The sequence below is a fragment of the Cyanistes caeruleus genome, chromosome Z, assembly GCF_971803275.1.
Source record: "Cyanistes caeruleus chromosome Z, bCyaCae1.hap1.1, whole genome shotgun sequence".
In the NCBI taxonomy this organism is placed as follows: Eukaryota; Metazoa; Chordata; class Aves; order Passeriformes; family Paridae; genus Cyanistes; species Cyanistes caeruleus.
The window spans coordinates 52,020,381-52,038,558 of NC_141732.1; the positions used below are offsets into that span (position 1 = coordinate 52,020,381).

The following is an 18,178-nucleotide window of genomic DNA, read 5'->3' on the forward strand; positions in this document are numbered from 1 at the left end:
GCATCTCAATTTCCATATGCCCTTCAAAATTTGCAGACTGTTACATCTTTCAATTGTTACTTAGCCAGCTTATGAGCAGCATGCCAATATTTAGCTCAGGGATCTCCTCCATAAATATGTCCTTAGAGATCTGCTTATGGTGCTTCTGCCTTTATTTTACTGACTGCTAATTGACGTGCTTATTTCTGTTACTCAACCAAAAGTTGTATCTCTTGTGAGATGTTACTGGGATCTTATCAAGTATATGCATCTTTTCATATGTTATTTTATGCTACTTCTTTCTTTGTCTATATAAATCAAAATTGTACTGTTTAAATTTTTGGCCATAATATCTGTAAATCATACGTACACCCCATAAATGGCATGGGATCTTTCTCCAGGCATCCAGCGACAGCATTATTAGGGCATTCTGGCTTGATTTGATTGCATCTATTTTTTTCCCTTATGCATTTAGTTTTAATTGTGAGAATAAATCCATGTCTTGTTTTTTATCTGTTGGTTTGTTGTTTATAAAAAATGTTTATTTTGTTACTTTTTTTCTGTTATTCTGATGAGCTGATGTGAATTTTCACACAGATATTTAACCTTCTCTTTCGAAATCTCTGAATAAAAGACTAGCTTTTATGAAGCCAGTATGAAAAGACTATTCAGCCATCTCTGCATTTCAATTTTCTACTATTTTCTAAACAATATGCTTTATTAATAGCAATTTATAGTGAAGTATTGTGGTGGTTGAAATTGGAGGATCTAAACCACTACAAGTATCTGAACATTAAGGGATTTTACAGATAAGTAGACCTGAATGACTCAGTATCCAGTTTGTTTTTCATATGTCTGGTTAGTAATTACACTGCAGATAGCTTCTATTAATTTAATTTTATTAAAGAATTATGAATATAAGTTAAATGAAGAGTACTTGGGGAGAATAAATTATAATAGGCCATGGAATCACTTGTCATTAAACAGAATGTTCTGGTATTTTTGTATAGTTCAAATACTTTTGTATTCTGTATAACTTAATTCAAAACCCAATTCAATTTGTTAGGTACCAGCTCTTAAGAGGGAATAACATTTTGAAAAAAAAACAAAAACAAGCAAACTCCAAACAAACAAAAAACCCAGCCAAACAAAAAACAAAACAAACAAACAAAACTACAAAAAACAAACAAAACCAAAAAACCCAACCCACAATATATGCTGGTAATTCTCTGATCTCATTTTGAGAAACTGTCCTCGTTTTGGGTCATCCATGCAATTTCAGTAAAATATCAACAAATTTTCATAACTGTCCAGCTGGAATTTTGTAAATAATACCCTGTTTGCTTTGTTGTTGAAGAACAACATTTGATTAGTGTTTTTTATTGACAAACCAAGCCATGTACCCTGTTTCCAGTTTTGTTTTTCAAGCAAGTGAATGCCCTCTACAGTTTTTGAATGCTAAAAAAATAAAGAAAAGAATCCTACAAAGACATTTAAAGCAATAGTGCTTTAAGAATAGAACATCGGTAGTATGTTTTCTACTAGAGAAACTTCTTTCAGTAGGGAAATAAACACAATGCAAATAAATCTCAGTTAATCTCAGTTATCATTATATTGAGATTAGTTGAATAAAAAGATAAAGGTTCTGCCAGCCTTTTTCTTTTAAGCACCTGTGAGAAAGCTCTCAAGGGTATGCTGTATAAATATGAGTTCTGTCACAAGCATGACTTTAAATATTTCATGAGTTCTGCTTCAAATGCTTCTGCAGTGAAAACAACTTCAGTATCTATAATAACCATATTTCAAAATAATTTTTATAAACTTCTTACTGTTTTATCACTTGGCCTTTATTTAAGAAAGCAAAATTATTCCCAAAATGCAGAAAACTTTAAAGCAAGTATCTCATAGACAATCATTTGTAAATCATTCTTGCTATTCTTTTTAATGGACTTTTTGGAGTTTTGAACTGTATTGTTTCTCTTAATGACCTTAAAATGATTCCTCTTGTCTTCCAGAACTTTATAGTATGTAAAGGTGTTGTTGAACGATGAGTACCAGATGTAACAGTCTTAGAAATCTTATAAGACACGTTTTTGGATTGTAAGGCAGTTTGGTGTTTTTGAGTTCCACCAGAAGTAGTATTCTGCTGTACAGGCACCTGCAGCTAGCAGGCCTTGCTAGGCCACAGCTGTGGAGCTGTGTTTGTTTCTGAGTTCCCTAGTACAAGAAAGATGTTTTCATACTGGGAACAGTCCAGAGAGCGGCCAGCTCCTCAGCAGGGGAGGCTGACAGCTGGACTGGCTATTCTGGTAAAGAGAAAGCTTGGGGGATCTTGTCGATGTGCACAAATACCTAATGGGAGGGTGTAATGAAAATGAGGCCAAGCTCTTCTCAGTGGTGCCCAGTGACAGAACAATGGGTAGTCACCACCACTGATTTTCTTACACACATTATCTACCATCCTGTCGTTATCTGTGAAGGGAAACAGTGGGTTCTATCTGAACACGAGGAAACAGGTTTTTTAGGATGAGTATGACTGACCACTGAGGCAGGCTGGCCAGGGACATGGTCCTTTCCTGGGCAGTCTCTCCTAGGTGGCCCTGCTGGAACAGGGGGCCAGATGGCTGCTAGAGGTCTCTTCTGACTTCAACCATTTTGTGGTTGATTTTACAATTAAAATGTACAGTTGATAACATCAGACATGATTTGGCTACCTTTTCTCAGTCTTCTACAACCAACAAAAATAATAGTGATTGACACAGGTAATTGGTAAAATCAGGCTTTTTCCAGGAAGTCTGGGTAAGTTCATCAGTCAAGTATGACTTTCTTATATTCATCTTGTATAGAGCAGTTAAGGTAAGTAAATGTTCCCTGATATACTTCAAATCAGCATCAGTAAGGATTGTGGCAGTTCGTGCTTCAGGATAACAAAAAAGGAAGCAGTTTGATAGCAATATCATGTTTTCATTGAACCACAGTGGGGTGGCTGTTTTGTAAATTGACAATTGCAATATTCTGTATTGGTCTGCTTTGTTTGGGGCTAACTTTTTAAATGTTCAAGTTTTACACACTTTCTTGCTACACATGCAAACAGGACGTATTTAAAGTGAGAAATAAAGCTTGCCTACTTAACTCTGAGAGCTGGACATTCTAAAGAGAAACTAAACATTGCAAAACTTAAATGGCTAAGAATAAGTTAACCCAGTGTCAGATACAAGTATTTCTAAGGTCATATGACATGCAGTCAGTCTCTGATATGTGAAAAGTACAGTACTTCCTAGAAAAAAAATTCAAGTGTATGAATTTATTTGTATCTTCTTTCCTCAGACAATGGACGGGTATAAAGCCTACGGCTGAGCAGATGGGAAGAATCCTATCACTTTGCTACCTGGCAGCATTCCTCCTAATGCAGCCTGGGGTGGTACTAGCCTGCTTTATGGATAGGATAAATAATCAGGATCATTAATATCAGAATTAACTCAGATTAATAGATAAGCAATAACATGACTATTGAGAAATTTTCTAGTTGTTCTGTGCTTTTCATGATAATGCCTTTGTAGGAACACTCCCCCCACCCCCCCCCCCCCCCCCCAAAATTAAAAAATATCTAGAGATACATAATATATATAGAAGTAAGATAATTTACCTAACAAATATAGCTATTTGCATTTTACTAGCTTAATGTTAAATGATGGAAAGCAGTATTTTAAAATTTTAAATATTTTGCCACTTCTGTTGATAAACTACATAGTTGGGCCATACCCAAAAAGGCAGTGCTCCTTCTTTAACTTTTGTGTTTTCCTCCTTGGATTTGAGGTTTGTTTTCCATTTTTCGTCTTCTGTTCTCTGAAACTCATGATTTTTGTGAGTGATCATTATTCTGGTACTTTTGTCTTCAGTAGGTGTTCTAACTGTTCTTTAACAAGCTAATGGAGTCTGGCTCTTTTGCAGTCAAGGATTGTCCCTTTTATTAGCAAAGGGGTACGTAGCAGGGTGCGGGATGTTTACACAAAATTCCAGTTGTTAAAAAGGTTCTCTCATGGTCTGCTGTAATTTGAAACTTGATACAGATATGACCCGAAAGTGATGGTTAGACTGTCTATGCAGTCTGCAGAAAATACGTCGTAATAATAGAAGAATATAGGCAGATTGAAAAAGGCAGTTAGTGAGTATTGCTGCACTAACATTGGCAACATCAGTGACCACTATGAAGAGCTTGACATATGTGCAGAAGACACAGCCTTTCCAGAAGGCCAAGTTGGCAGTGGAAAAATTAGCATAAAATTAATCAGGAAGATTAGAGAAATCCTGCTGAAGAAAATACTTCTCAGATTTGTTATATGGAAGGGCAGTTTTAATAGAACTTATTCATATAAACAAAAATCATAAAATGGCAGAGGATAAAAGATGAGGAGGACACAGCTTCTTAGCATGAGTTTTGCACTTGCTAGGTTGCTCCACTGAGATACTCTCACTAGGCATTGTTTAGTAAGTTTATTGAACTACTGATTAAGAAAATCAAACAGCACAGACCTTAAAAAAAATCTTGCCACATCATATACAGCAAGAGCCACAGATAAGTGAATGGTGTTAGGACACACTTACATTTAAGAAATTTGTCTTAACAGTTTTCAGAATCTAGTAAGAGAGGCTTGGTCTGTATTGGGTCGTTACCCAGTTAAAAATAACCTTTCCAGGTCATGTCATTTTGTTTGCCGCAGTGAAATAAGTTTATTTCAGCAGAATGAGGCCATTATTAGCTTGGCAGAGTCCACTTGTCAGAATTTTATGGAGCAGAACACCGTTTGGCTTGGAAATTTAATAAATACTGTAATGTGAGAGGAGTTAAACTCCAAGGGCTGAAGGGGCACAGTCTTGGGAATTTGTCATTAATGCATTGTTCGACACTTCTGTAGAGAAAGTATCAGGATATATGAAGAATGATAATTAAAAATCCTGCAGACATCTCTCTTGATACTAGGTGATATTAAATATATGGACTGAATATAATTTTTCAGTATTGAACCAGAATAGCAGTAATGTCAAAAGTGAAAATAAAGGCTTTGCACTTTTATTTTTACCTGCTTTATTTCTCCTACAGTTCTCCTAACATTGGGTTTAGAAAAGGGATGGTTTAGCATGGTTAGAGGATATCAACAATTAAATGTAATCGAACTATTATTGTTTAAATTAGCATGGGAAAAATTTGCTCTGCGACATGAATTTATCTGAAGTGTGGGAGGCTGATTTTCTGTCTCCAGTGGGAGAGGAGTAGAAAAACTAATTGCTCTCCCTGCAAGGTGAAACTATGCAATTCAGTCATGTAATAATTTTAGACACAGGGATGAAGAAGTCAGCAAAAATGGTTGGGGTGCCCTCAAGCTATCCAGACTTTCTACTTGTGGTTGGAACCCTATCATTTGAAACAACTCTTTTAAAGTATTGCCTGTTCAAACAAAAAGATTACTTCCAGGTAGAGTAATTTTATGTTTCCAGTTCTATACAGTAACATTTATAGACAATGAGCTAATTAACCATTGAATATATGGTAGAATATTGATTATACAATGTCATTCTGTCAAGTGTGGATGTACAACTGACATAGGTGTTACTGTCTGGACACTGAAATGCTACCTGGAATGTCATGCTTTGTGCTGTGTACAAATCAGGTGAAGCTTTTTTAATAATTTTGCCAAGTATTAACACCAGGTAATTTCTAGAAGGTGAAGGGTTCCCATGAGAAAGTCAAGTGTTGCACCACAGCACAAAACAGTTGTTAGCATACTCTAAATTATGTTAACTATATTCTCTTGAATTTATTATTTTTTCAGCTGTTCAATCTGATTCTCTTTATCATCTACAAATGTAATTTTGTAGAGAGTTAAAATTGAAGTTACCTGTATTAATTCATAGCAGTTCCTCCCTTTGTAATATGACCAAGTTCAGAAAATTCATTTGTTGTTTGTTTGATCAAAGTAGTAGTACCATCAGTATTACTTGGATAATGCTAACATGTTCCTTGGTATCATTATGCAAGTGGCATATGAGAACAATACAGTGTTTTGATATATGTGCCTAATTTATTTTATTTAATTTTATTTTTTTCTTTAGTATGCTTTCATTGTTTTGGATTTTTTTTCCTAAACCACTGTAATCTGCATCTCCTTTTCATTCTAAATAGAATTACCTTCTCTCCAGTGCTCCTACTCATCTGATGCAGAAATAGGTGTGTTGTGGTTGTTACATCTATATGTACAATTCAGACAGCTATCCTGAAGATTATAACTTGTAAATCTAGTTCCAGACAAGCACTGGAGAATAGAACTTTATCTCATGTAGGATAGGATGCATCTCTTTCCTTTGCAAGTAAGTGTTCTCACATTTACTTTCAAGATAAGGGTATGCCTTGAAGTTACTTATTCATTTAATTGTACCAGAGCTCCACTAGTCCTAAAATGTGTGTCTAAATGTTGAGACTGCTGATTCATATGTTTTAATTATACCTTTTTAAGTGAATAAAACATTTTCGCAAATGGCTTGCCATATACCCAAACTCCTTTGAAATGACATGAAATTATTTCAGAAAACAAAAAGCAAATTCCAGAAAATTGCATTTGGATAGTAGATATAACACTAGTTGGACACAGAAAGAATTATTCACAAATTAGAAATTCCCAGAAGGTATTTCAGCTGGGTAAGATGTGTACGCTTTTGGTATATGGACACAGCTTACCAAAAGGATCTATTCAGTGATATCCAGAAGCAGCAATAAACAAACATACCAGAATAATTGACACAGTTTACTTGCAACTTTTCTCTAAAAAATCCTTTTTCTGTTTCTCTGTTTCTGTTGCATCTCTTCTGTATTTTTCTTTTTACTCTTGGATTTCTCAGCCTCCTTTGGACTGAATTCTTTTGGGATCCTCCCTCGTGGGGAGTCCTGCTTATCTCAGTTCTTATGATTTGAAGAAAACTCCCGAGCTCGTTAGAACCTAGTTTCTCGTGTTTATTAACAGGTCATCACAAAACTTGACAGGTTTCTCCAGGCTGGCTACACAAGGTTAATCTTTGCAATCTGGTACATTTCTTTCTTCTGATGGTGCAAACAAGGCCTTGTGGCACACTTCGTGTCTGATGCACAAAATGGCCCTGAACTACGCAGTTCTTTTATATTTATACCTATTTTCACCCAATTAACAATAGACACGTATATTATTTTTCTTAATGACCCAATGACCCATCACCTCTGTGCTGCACTGCAGCATTCTCTGTCCAATCACTTATTACTATCTAAAAACTTCTAGGAGAAGAACACGAAGAAGAAAGAAGAAGGGACAAGAGACAACACCCAAAATCCTCCATCTTGTCTCCTGTTCTCTAAACTTTTTCCCCCAGTGATTTAAAAAAAACTTTCTAATTACACACTTACACTTTCAGCTTTTTCTATCTAACTTTAACATTTGTTTTCATGTATCACCATGAAAACATGCTCATGAATTTCATATTATATGAAATTCAGTGTTTTTTTAGATCTTATAACTAAATATCAGAAACAAGGGCACAAACGCTGTATTCCAGGCTCCAACATTTACTGGCATTTCATAGTTTATATGCTGTCACATCTGTATTAGTTTCTGGCAGCTGTGCATACTGGTGACTAAAGATACCTTTCTTTTTTTCTCTTCATTCAATCAGTGCACTTAGTGTTATCTTGATGTTTTGTGGGTTTTTTGATTATTACTAAAATTAGATCTTCTAAATCATAATTTTAAAAATCATATTACTGCAGAAATTTTAGTAAAGAAGGTTAACCAGAGAAAGGTTTTTTAAAGAAAGCATGAATTACATACACCAGAGAACTAAGAAATTATAACATTACCTGCTGCTGGGTTTTATTTCTATTTACAGAATACTTTCTCTTGGATTTAGAATGAATTTTTCTTTGATCAGTTTACTCTTTCAAGCTTATTCAGTGCTATCAGATTCTGTACTTAAATCCAAAGGGCAAGCAGGGGTTTATATTTTGATTTACTTGATCCCTTGCTGCCTTGGCTTCACATATTACAGTTTTGTGGATTTTATGGTTGTTGCCTTTTTTTATTGTGGTTTTTTTTGGGGGGGTGGTGTTTTCATTTGGTTTGGTTTGGTTTTGGTTTTGTTACTGGTTTTTGTCTATTTATTTGGTTTTGTTTGTTGGTTTAGGTTTTTGTTCAGTTTGGGGTTTTTGTTCTAGTATATTTCAGCTGTCTTGTGAAAAAAAAAAAATGCATGCTATCCTAAGCACCTGAACCAATTATGTCCTCAAAATATCGGAATAATTTATCTAGACAATATTCAATTTGTACTAATTATCAGTATTGTAATAGATATATGCTTTTAGAAAGAAGATAATATGACAATTTTTAAAATACAGGTATTTCTAGTTGTGGTTTGCAGTGTTCTTACTAGGCTTTCTGAGATTTTTAGCTGCATCTAAGAGGACGGGCACTAGCTGGGGGTCCTCCTCACATTAATGACTGCAAGAGCCACCTGCTTGATTTATTTGTCACTAAGAGCGAACTCCTTGGCATGTGGTCATCTGAATACCTCTGTTTTGTCTGGAACTGGAAGAGGTGTGGTGTTTGAGGAGCAGTGTTTCCAGTATTCCTGAGACCTTACAGTTTATGTTTTTCCATTCCTTGTAATTGTTTCTTTTTCTTAGATGGTTACCAAGCGTAGAAGCGGATCCCTCTGTAGTAATAGTTAAAAGAAATACAGAGAACATGGATGTTGGAATTAATCTTCATTTGTAGGCAGCACAGTAGTAGATGCAGTGCTCTGAAGCTGACTGTGAAGGATGTTGTGAAACACCTGCATGTGGTTCATTGTTCATGGCAACTTTCTCTCTTTGCTGAAGTAGGAGGTATGCTGACAGAGCTTCTGTTGCTAAGGCTGTGTGATATTAAAGGAGCTATTGCAATTCTAATTATGCACTCCTGATGCATTCTGGAGTGATTTACAGTCTTCCATAACTACATGGGATCAGGTATAAGCTACTAGGAATTTAGATGTTTTTATGCCTCAAACACTCATTATTAGTCATATATAACAGTAAAAACACTGATATTAAAATTACAATGAAATATTTCAGGTATTTCAACAACTGCTCTTTGACTTTATATTCCAGGCATTTTTGATACTCCGTTGTGTGAACTGACATAACCTCTGAAATAGCTGATTTGTTGTTTGACTTTTTTTCAATAATTAGTTATTTTGATTTCTGTTTCCTGGAATCTCTTTTCCTACAGCTTTTCTGTTGCAGTTGAGGAAGAACTCGTATTATGCAGGGTCAGTCATCTGGTGTCACTTAATTTTCAGAGAGTTAGTCATTAAAGCGTAACATAATCTGAAGAAACAAATGTTTAGGAACCAGGTGATAAACTTTTATTTTACAAGGTTTGTAGACAGACAGACAGACAGACAGACAGATAGTTAGATAGATAGATACATACATACATACATACATACATACATAATCGGTCCATACATATATATAGAAGTGTACATGTCTTAAAAATGCCAGCTGTTTGAATCTGAGAGTGGTAACATATTTGATTGTCCATGGTAATGCTTTTTTTCCAAACTACTTTCAGAAGATTCTCATGGGCCTTAGGACCAGCAGGAGGCATTGCTATAGTAGTTTGAAAATGCTCTCCCTAGCCAGAAGAACCAGCTGTTTGAAGTCAAGATTAAAGTGAGCAAGAGGTAATCAATCTGTGTAGACAGAAGCTGGTCTTTTTAACTGACGGGAAATAAAAAATCAGTTACAGTTCATGTAAATCTCACCTTAATCATCCTTTTAGCTCATTCTAGGAGCTAGCAACAATTACCCACCATTCTGTCTATCAGCAACTTACTGCTTATCTTTGCAGACACAGTATTCAAATTTTAGTTTTACATCTCTGAAAGGATAGTAATTTTCTGTGTCCTTGTTTCTTACTACTAAATTTACTGAAAGTTTAAGGAAAGCGTATTCTGAATGAGGAATTAAAGAATTTTACATGGATTGTAATACTACTGACATTGGTTAGGACAAGTACCTTTGAGCTTTGTATTGTATCAGTGCATACTTTGATATAAATGCATCTTTTTAGACAAAAGATGTCTAAAGAATTGCAGCAGAAATGGGGATGAGAACTACAAACTTAAGGATATGAAACATGCAGACTGAGAGCGCATACGGAAGCATACAGCCTTTTCAAATACGACAGGATGCAGAAAAGAGGTCTAGGATTTTAGAACCTTGTTAAGTGGTACTTGCATTAACAATATTAAGTAATATCAATAAATGATAAATACAAGCATTAGAATAAAGAATATTTTGCTTAAAAAAGGAAGACCAAATTTCATGTTTCCAGATCAGCTAAAACACTTTTCTCATATTTGGTTCTTTGAAAGATTTTTAGGTGCTATAACACAAACAGTATTGTGTTGAAGAACCAGGGCTATATTTGTAAAATACATATTTTATATATATCGATACAGATACAGATATAGATATATAAATACATAGATACATAGATATATAGATATATATCTCTTTGTATATGTTTTTTGGTCATCCTTTTAAACCATTAATGCATATGCAAAAGATTCCCTTTCTTAGACTGGTAGTACTCTGCTAAGGGAACAAAACGTTTTGGTACATGCAGAACTTGATGGCATCAGAACTTCTCCTGAAATTAACAGAAATACTCTTGCTTTGAAATTTCAATACGTGATGTGTTAGATTTCTTCTGAAATAGTTTAGCTGTTCTACAACCAAAAGGAATCTTTCATTAACTTCAGATACTCAATTTGTGTTTCCAAATCCAGACTCTGCATTGTGAGTATGTTCTCAGAAGTTCACAATGAGGGGTATAAAGAACACTTCAAAACACCTAAAACTGTCTGGGACTTGAAATACTGCAATGGTATATGAAGGTTGACTGAAGTTGTGATTAGCAGTAGGACCATTAGTGAAGCATCATGATTTCTTCTACCATTGGTTTATTATTGTTTAATAATAATAACAATAGTTATTGTTTTATAATAATAACTAACTTCATTATAAACATGTAATGTTTCATGTTGCTCGGACTTGTAAATGAAATCTAACAGACTGTAATGTTGCTGATCTTCAAGAGATATTATCGGGGTCTGTAGATCATTATTCTTCCCGTATCAAATATGTAAACTCCACCATAAAAAAGCACTGGTTTGGAAATAATAGGATTTCTATTGCTGTGTGAAGTTTTGGAATCTATCTCAAAAGGGAGAAATGACAGCCACCTGTAGTAGTAACTTTCGGAAGTCTGGGTACCTCATGTCTTCCTGAGGATCTCCCAGATTTTATTACTCAAATAAGGATTCAGTAATGCATGTGTTTGTGTATGTGTGTGGTGTTTGCTTGCTGATGGTAGGTTTTTATTCCTCCCCCTGTCATCAGAAGATTACTAGAGTTACTATGATAATTTCTGTAAAGGATCTTGTGCCTGGCTGGCTTTCTATAGCTTCATGATTTGAAACTAGCAAGGGGATTCAGAAATAGTTACTTTGGACTCAACCTTCTATTTGCTGTAATTTTGAAAAAAATTCAGTAGTCTGTGGAGGAATTCTCTTGACCTGTGAATTGTCAGTTTCCTGACCAAGAAGGCAAGACCTTACCCTATTTTCTAGCTCACCATCTTCTACTCATTGAGTCGTACTGTATATATATTTTTTTAAGTGTATGGGTTTTGCAATTTGCTTTGTTTGCTGTTTGTTTGTTTGTTGTTCTTTTTTGTTGTTTGTTTTGCTTTCATTTCTGTTGGGGTTTTTTTTTGTGTGTAAAATGTATTTATAAACCAGTATAATGGTTTTTTTTTACTATGTGGACGTGCTTTTGAAGCAGTTTATTTCTGCCAGACAAGGTAGGTGAGGTCATCCACACTTTGAATGAGAAGAAACACCATTTGACACCACTGACTCTTTCAGTTTGATTTCAGTTATTACTTTAGCTTTCTAACTTCAAATAAAGAAGACTTGTTTGGTAAAAAATGAGAAAACTAATTAAGAAAATGCCAAGATAAAACTTCCTCATTTTTTTTGAAAACACTATTGATACTGTATTCTCCCAGTTAAGACTAACAATGACATTAAACTGTTAGTTTTGTACTTGCCATAAACGAAAAAAGTCTTTTAAGTTTACAAGGATAACACTGTTCTGTTCTGTTTTACAGAGGGAGGAGAAAAACAAATAAATTATTTACCAGGCTAAAATACTGACTTTAAGCAAATAATCTTTCACTTTTAGCATTTATAAATGTTTGTGTTGTATTGTAAAATACATACATAAGTAAAAATACCTATATGAAGTACCTCTCTCTGAGGTCTCTCTGGGACAAGTACATGAACAATCTCAAAAGACTGCACTGTGGTTGGATGGCAAAATGAAAGGATTTTAAATACATTTTACTCTCAGCCTTGTTTTTGTGATTGATTGATTGATTGTTTGATTGGTTGACAGATGGTGTTTCAGACCACGTTCTTTCTAATTTTCCAACAAATTTAGACTTGCTTTTGATATTTAGTTCTGTTCAAGTAGACTACCACTTAGACTGCTCAGGTGTTGCAATGTTTCATCTGAGATTTTTAAGGAAGCTAGTACTGTTTACCAGGTAGTTAGCAATGCTGCATGGCAAACAGTGTTAAAACCACCTGGAGCAGCCCTCTGTAGTCATGTAATTAATCTCTCGTCAGTTTTAATGTGGTCAGATTTCTGCTTTCATAGAGGAGTTTCATGTTTGTGGTTAGTGTTTGCTATGAGCAAAACTTGCTAGTCCAGGTTTTAACTCTGGTTTATACGTTGACTATTTCTTTTCTGAAATAAGCAAATAGAAAACAGCCTATTAAGAATCTGCTTTCTGCTCGTGAAAGAAGCTGGCAACAGTAGATAAATAATCAAATCTTCAGTGCAGACAAATGGCATGAATTGAAAATTCACTTATGTAACTATAATGAATTTTTTTTGCAATTTACTATCAACTTAGTATGAAAACATGATTTAAAATTTGTTTATATTGGGAATAAATTTGTTTACTGACACCAATTGTGAGATTCTTTTAAAATATTGGTTCTAAAATAGTACAGTATCAAAGAGTAGTGGTAGTACAAATGGGCTAAAAGACTGCATTGTATTGGGGTTTTTTTGGGGAAAAAAAAGTGTTTCTTTGTTAGTTGCAGGACAAGTAATTGAAATTGGCCAGCCAGCTGAATTCCATGGTTTCATTTTGACTACAGCCTTATTCAGGGGACTTTACATTCATAATTTTTCTACCTGTATTCTTTAGAGTATTGATAAGATCTTGGATTTTAGAGAGCAAGGATGGCATTTTAGTCTTTTGGCTATTAATGATAATATAATCAAAGCAAGATTAAAATACTCTTAAATCAAGAGACCATCTTTCTTTTGGTTCTCTGATACACAATTCTGAGTGATTCTGTGTTCTTCACAGTCTCTCTGTCACATTCTTCACATTCCAGTTTATTTCCAAGGAATTGAAATTTACTCGAGGTAATTTTTGGTGGAATGTTACTGCTTTAGCAAATAACAAAATCAGGGAAATGTCCAAATGTGTTACAATTTATATGTCTGTTCTAATAAAGGTTTGTTAAGATCTGTAAAAATACTTAAATATTTTATTCATAAATTATTATAATTATTAATAACTGGTATTAGTTTGATATTATCTTAGAATGTATCAGTAAAACATAATTTTACAAAATTGAAGGACCAGCCTTTGGAATTTTACGGGCAATTGTATTTCTTAGTGTTCTCTATATTCATATGACCTTTTCAAAATTTAAAAATCCTGTGCAATTTTAGATTGCTTTATTTTTGTGCCAGTTTAGAACTAAGAATGAATTTCTGCTTCTTAACAGCCCTTCAATGTCCAGTCTGAATAATGAGCTATATAGAATGAAAGTGTAGAACTTTGATGCCATACCAGACATTTCAAATGATACTTACCTCTCACTTTTGTACAAGGGATAGTGATACCTATTTCTTACAATAGCTCTAATTGACAAAGATAAACTTAAGTAAGTCTTTCCTTTTTCCAGGTAGAAAGATACTATTTACATGACCTTAGGTCACTTGTGTGGTTTTGGAGTCCTTTCCTGGCTTAGTTGCAAAGAGAATATTTATTAAGAAAGGGAAAGTGTCTAAGCAGTTTTTTTCACTGACTAGAAAATCTATGTGCTTTCACACTCAGCTGTAGGAAGAAGTATACAAAACAATTCAGAAGGATTGTAAGTGTTAAATAAACTGGGATTACAGCTATTATTAAGTGGAGGTCTCGGGGTTTCTAAGCAATGTATTTATTAAGTATCCTAAAATATCTATCTGTTATATAAAAAATAAATAATTGCATATCTGCTTTATAGTTTCACAACAACATTTTCAGAATAATTGTTATATATAAAGTAAACAACATACAGATATATGCACACATCATTTCAATTTTTTGTGTATCCCATCTGCTATCATGTCACTTTCTACTGATAAAAATTCAACTGACTACTCAGGTTCTTTGAAATGAGAACATAGTGGAAGCACTCTGGAGAATCATCCAGAAGGAATTGCTAACAAAAGCAGGTGCGTTGGGTAAGAGGTAGTATTTACCAGATTCAGTCCACTGCACTTCTTATTTGAAAGACATGTTATATATCTTTTAAATTTAGCTTTATATCTCTTGTTTTTTGTCTTGTTCTGTTTTCTTATCATGTCAGGCTTGGGAAGTGAATATTGTGAACTGCAAATAGTTTCTCTGAGACAAAGGCAAGCTCTGTCAGCGGAGCAAACAGCATCATGGTCTGTCATTCACACTTCAAGTAATTGAATATTAAAACAGTGATTTTACTGACTGTTGATGTAAAAGGTTTTGATTCTGATACAAGTCTCCTCCCTGAAGTTTGGGGGTTTTTTTAAATTTTATTCTGATTATTTATGGATGTATAAGAAAATATATCTCCATGTCTGTAGAAATACACCTATGCAACTAGATGTATCTCTGTGCAAAAATACAGATTCACCACATACATACTCCAGGCATTACAAAAAATTTGATTTAGTGTGTGACTCACAAGAGACATGCTGAAATCACCTTAAGGAAAGAAATAAAGCTTCCTTTTTAGTTCACAGTTTATTAGAAGAGCGATCAAATTGGTGTGCGTGCACCGTAACAGGAGAAAGTCTTGCTAATAGATATGTTATTTTGCCCAAGAAAACGTCTTAAAGAGCGTAGGGGGAAAAAAAAGCCACGAGCCATTCAAATAGGTTTTGTTGTCGGTAGTCTGATAATTAGACAGTTTGATAATTGCCACTTGCATGTTGTATATAGATAAGTGTGGTGAAGATTGACGTCCTGTTGTAAAGCGGATATCAAGTGTTTTCAGGATGTGGAAGTAAGAACTGTCTTACAGATACATTTTCAAAGGAAGTTTACTATTACTCAGTACTCAGTAGAATGTCCCCATGACTTTGTTTAAAGGTGAGCTTTTTTTGTTAATTCTTTTTTTAGCTTTTTTTTTTGTTAAATTAATATAAAGATCTGCAAACATCACTTAGAAACTAGAGAACCATCCTTTGAGTCAATGGAGGGATCAGTCTATTTATCTCAACTTAAACATGAAGATTTGTTTAAATGTTTACTGACCTTTCTGTAATATAAGTGGAATTTTGGGTATCTTAGATTGAGTTAGGATTAGAGTCCAATATTGTGACTGTGATACTGAGTCAGGAAAGAACCCTTTTAATATTTATGCATACAGAATTTACTCATGATTGCAGGTCCATTAGTAAGCCATAATTCATTTCCATAGATAATTGCAAAGTCATAGCATGGGAGTAGACACAGTTGTATGTGTGTGCAGTGGGGTATTCCTACAGAAAAATAGCATAATCTTTCTGTGTGCTCATATTTAACATAGATGTTACTACCAGCATATATTCACAGAACTCCAGTCTCTATATTCTAGAATACATTTTCAAATACTCCTAATTTCTGAAGGATTTCAGTGTCTAAGTCTTGGATCCTGATGTGAGGAAAAGGTAGGAAGCACTGAGGGTGACAGCTGTGATTATTAAGTTACAAGTTTACTTAAGAGAAAACAAAATATGAAGAAGAACAGTATCTCAGCAGATTATTTTTTATTATACTTCTGTAATTAAGCAGTATCAGAAAATTGAAAAAATGATAGAATTATTTAAGACAGTTAGTATCAAAAAATGGGAATGTGAGTAATATCAAATACCAATAATTTCTATGTTAAAGTCAGAATTGCAGAAATTATTCTAATCAGTTTATGATTCTTTGCTTTAAAGTTTAATGAGTTTTGAATGAAATTCCACATATCTACATTTGTCCATTCTGTGCAGTGATCTGGTGTAACATAATAAAAATCTTAAGTCTTGATCTTAAGTATGAAGATTGGGTATCAGCATTAAGATTTTTATATATTTTTATTTCTTTAGGAACTTAAGAAAGTCATCTCTTTACCCACTGGAAAATGTTTAAAAAAAACAAGCAGAATATTTGTTTGAAATAATTTGAGAAAGATTTGCATTTCAGTTAGAATTTATCTGTTGCTGGATACCAAATTCAATGCCAAATCAGATGACTGCTTTGGCTGTTGTGTAGCTGTGCTTGTTCAAGATCTCAACTACATAAATAAAGGCGACTTGATTGATAAAAATGAAAAAAAAAAAAAGATGATGCAATATAGGAACAAATGAATTGTATCAACATATTCCAAATCCACAGATAAGATGTAAAACAAACTATGTAGATGAATTCAAGCCATCTTCCAAAAGTCATTGTAACTTTTGGTACCTTAATAAACTAGTGTACATCTTTATCCTAGATCCCAGGTAGTCTGTGACACAAAGACTGGTGGAAGTTTGGTCTGGAAATTCCATTTCAAATAAAATTGATGTGGAAATGTCCATGTGGTAGTACAGTAGTTGTGACATGACTACATGACTAAATTAATGTATCAGGGCTCCTTATTTTCTGGCCAAAGGTTTTTCCAAAGCATTAAAAATAAAAAAAATTAAAAAAAAAAAAAAATAAAAAAAAACCAAAAGAAGTGCATTCGTTAAAGTGTAAAAATAGTGATTCACATTTATTTGATATTTAATGGAGCTGACTTGCAAAAAATAAAATTAATTCTTGAAGCAATTTAATATTTTTTTGGCTCCAGAGTCTTTAAAAAAGAAGAACACAACAATGACATGATTTATGGAAGTAGTCCTGGTTTCCACAGTGCTAATAAGTAGGAAATGATTGTGAAGTAAATTTTACAAAGAGTAAGGTAACATCACACGGTGGACTTCAAAATTCATGACAGACTCATCTACAGGTACCTGAACAAGACCACCTTTATGGAGTTTAAATTTTGTTTAAGGCATAAAAAATGCCTTGCTTTCTTCCTCCCTTTGACCTTTAGCCTGTGAAACTTGCTGTTTCTGTTTCAACAAACATCTTTGACCTTGTGCTGGCAGGAGTGGAGGATCTGTTGAATGCAGAGATTACAACTAAGGTATTCTGGTTTTGGATATCAAGGGGTTAGAGATTGTTTGGGATACCGTCCCTGCATTTTCTCACTTAATCCAGTTGTTTCTGTTATTCTAATTTATAAATAATAAATAAAATTGTAATCCTCATGTATCTTCCAGAACTCTCAGTGAGCAAACCATTCGAACTAACATAGCAGCTCAACAGCTGAATAAGTTGCTTTAGTAGAAAACCTCTTCTAAAATTGAGTGCTTGCTGGAGTATGCAGAGCACTAAGGAAAGGAAATACTCATAGTTTTTTCTCCTGACTTCTAACTCCTGAAATCAAAAGCACTTTCCCTACCCACTCATTTGGTGTTAAACTTCATAAAAAATGAGTCGCTTTTCTTGGTAGAAGGTGGTTTTAATAACATTATGATATACATAAGAGGGAGTCTGAAACATGAGCCCAAGCTTGGACATACCACCAAAATTTTTTAGCATTTTTACAAATGCTGCTGAGGTTATGCAGAGCATCCATAATATGCATCTTTCTTAAGAGGTTTTGTGTTTTGTTTTTTTTTTTTTTGTTCTTTTACAGTGAAGAAGTAGGATTGGAAAATGTTTTGGAAAATGTTTCTGTT

General features: G+C 34.1%; 1 protein-coding gene across 16 annotated transcripts in view; it reads left to right on the forward strand.

Moving 5' to 3' along the window:
* Positions 1-18,178, forward strand: part of PTPRD (protein tyrosine phosphatase receptor type D) — a 1,176,387-nt gene that overhangs the window by 864,823 nt on the left and 293,386 nt on the right. Inside the window, exon 1 of one of the 16 annotated variants that reach the window (XM_086870068.1) lies at positions 2,149-2,288. The exons of the other annotated variants lie outside the window; for them this stretch is intronic. The gene's annotated coding sequence lies outside the window, so the exon portion shown is untranslated. Of the gene's footprint in view, positions 1-2,148; positions 2,289-18,178 lie in introns of those variants that run through there. 16 annotated transcript variants of the gene reach the window in all.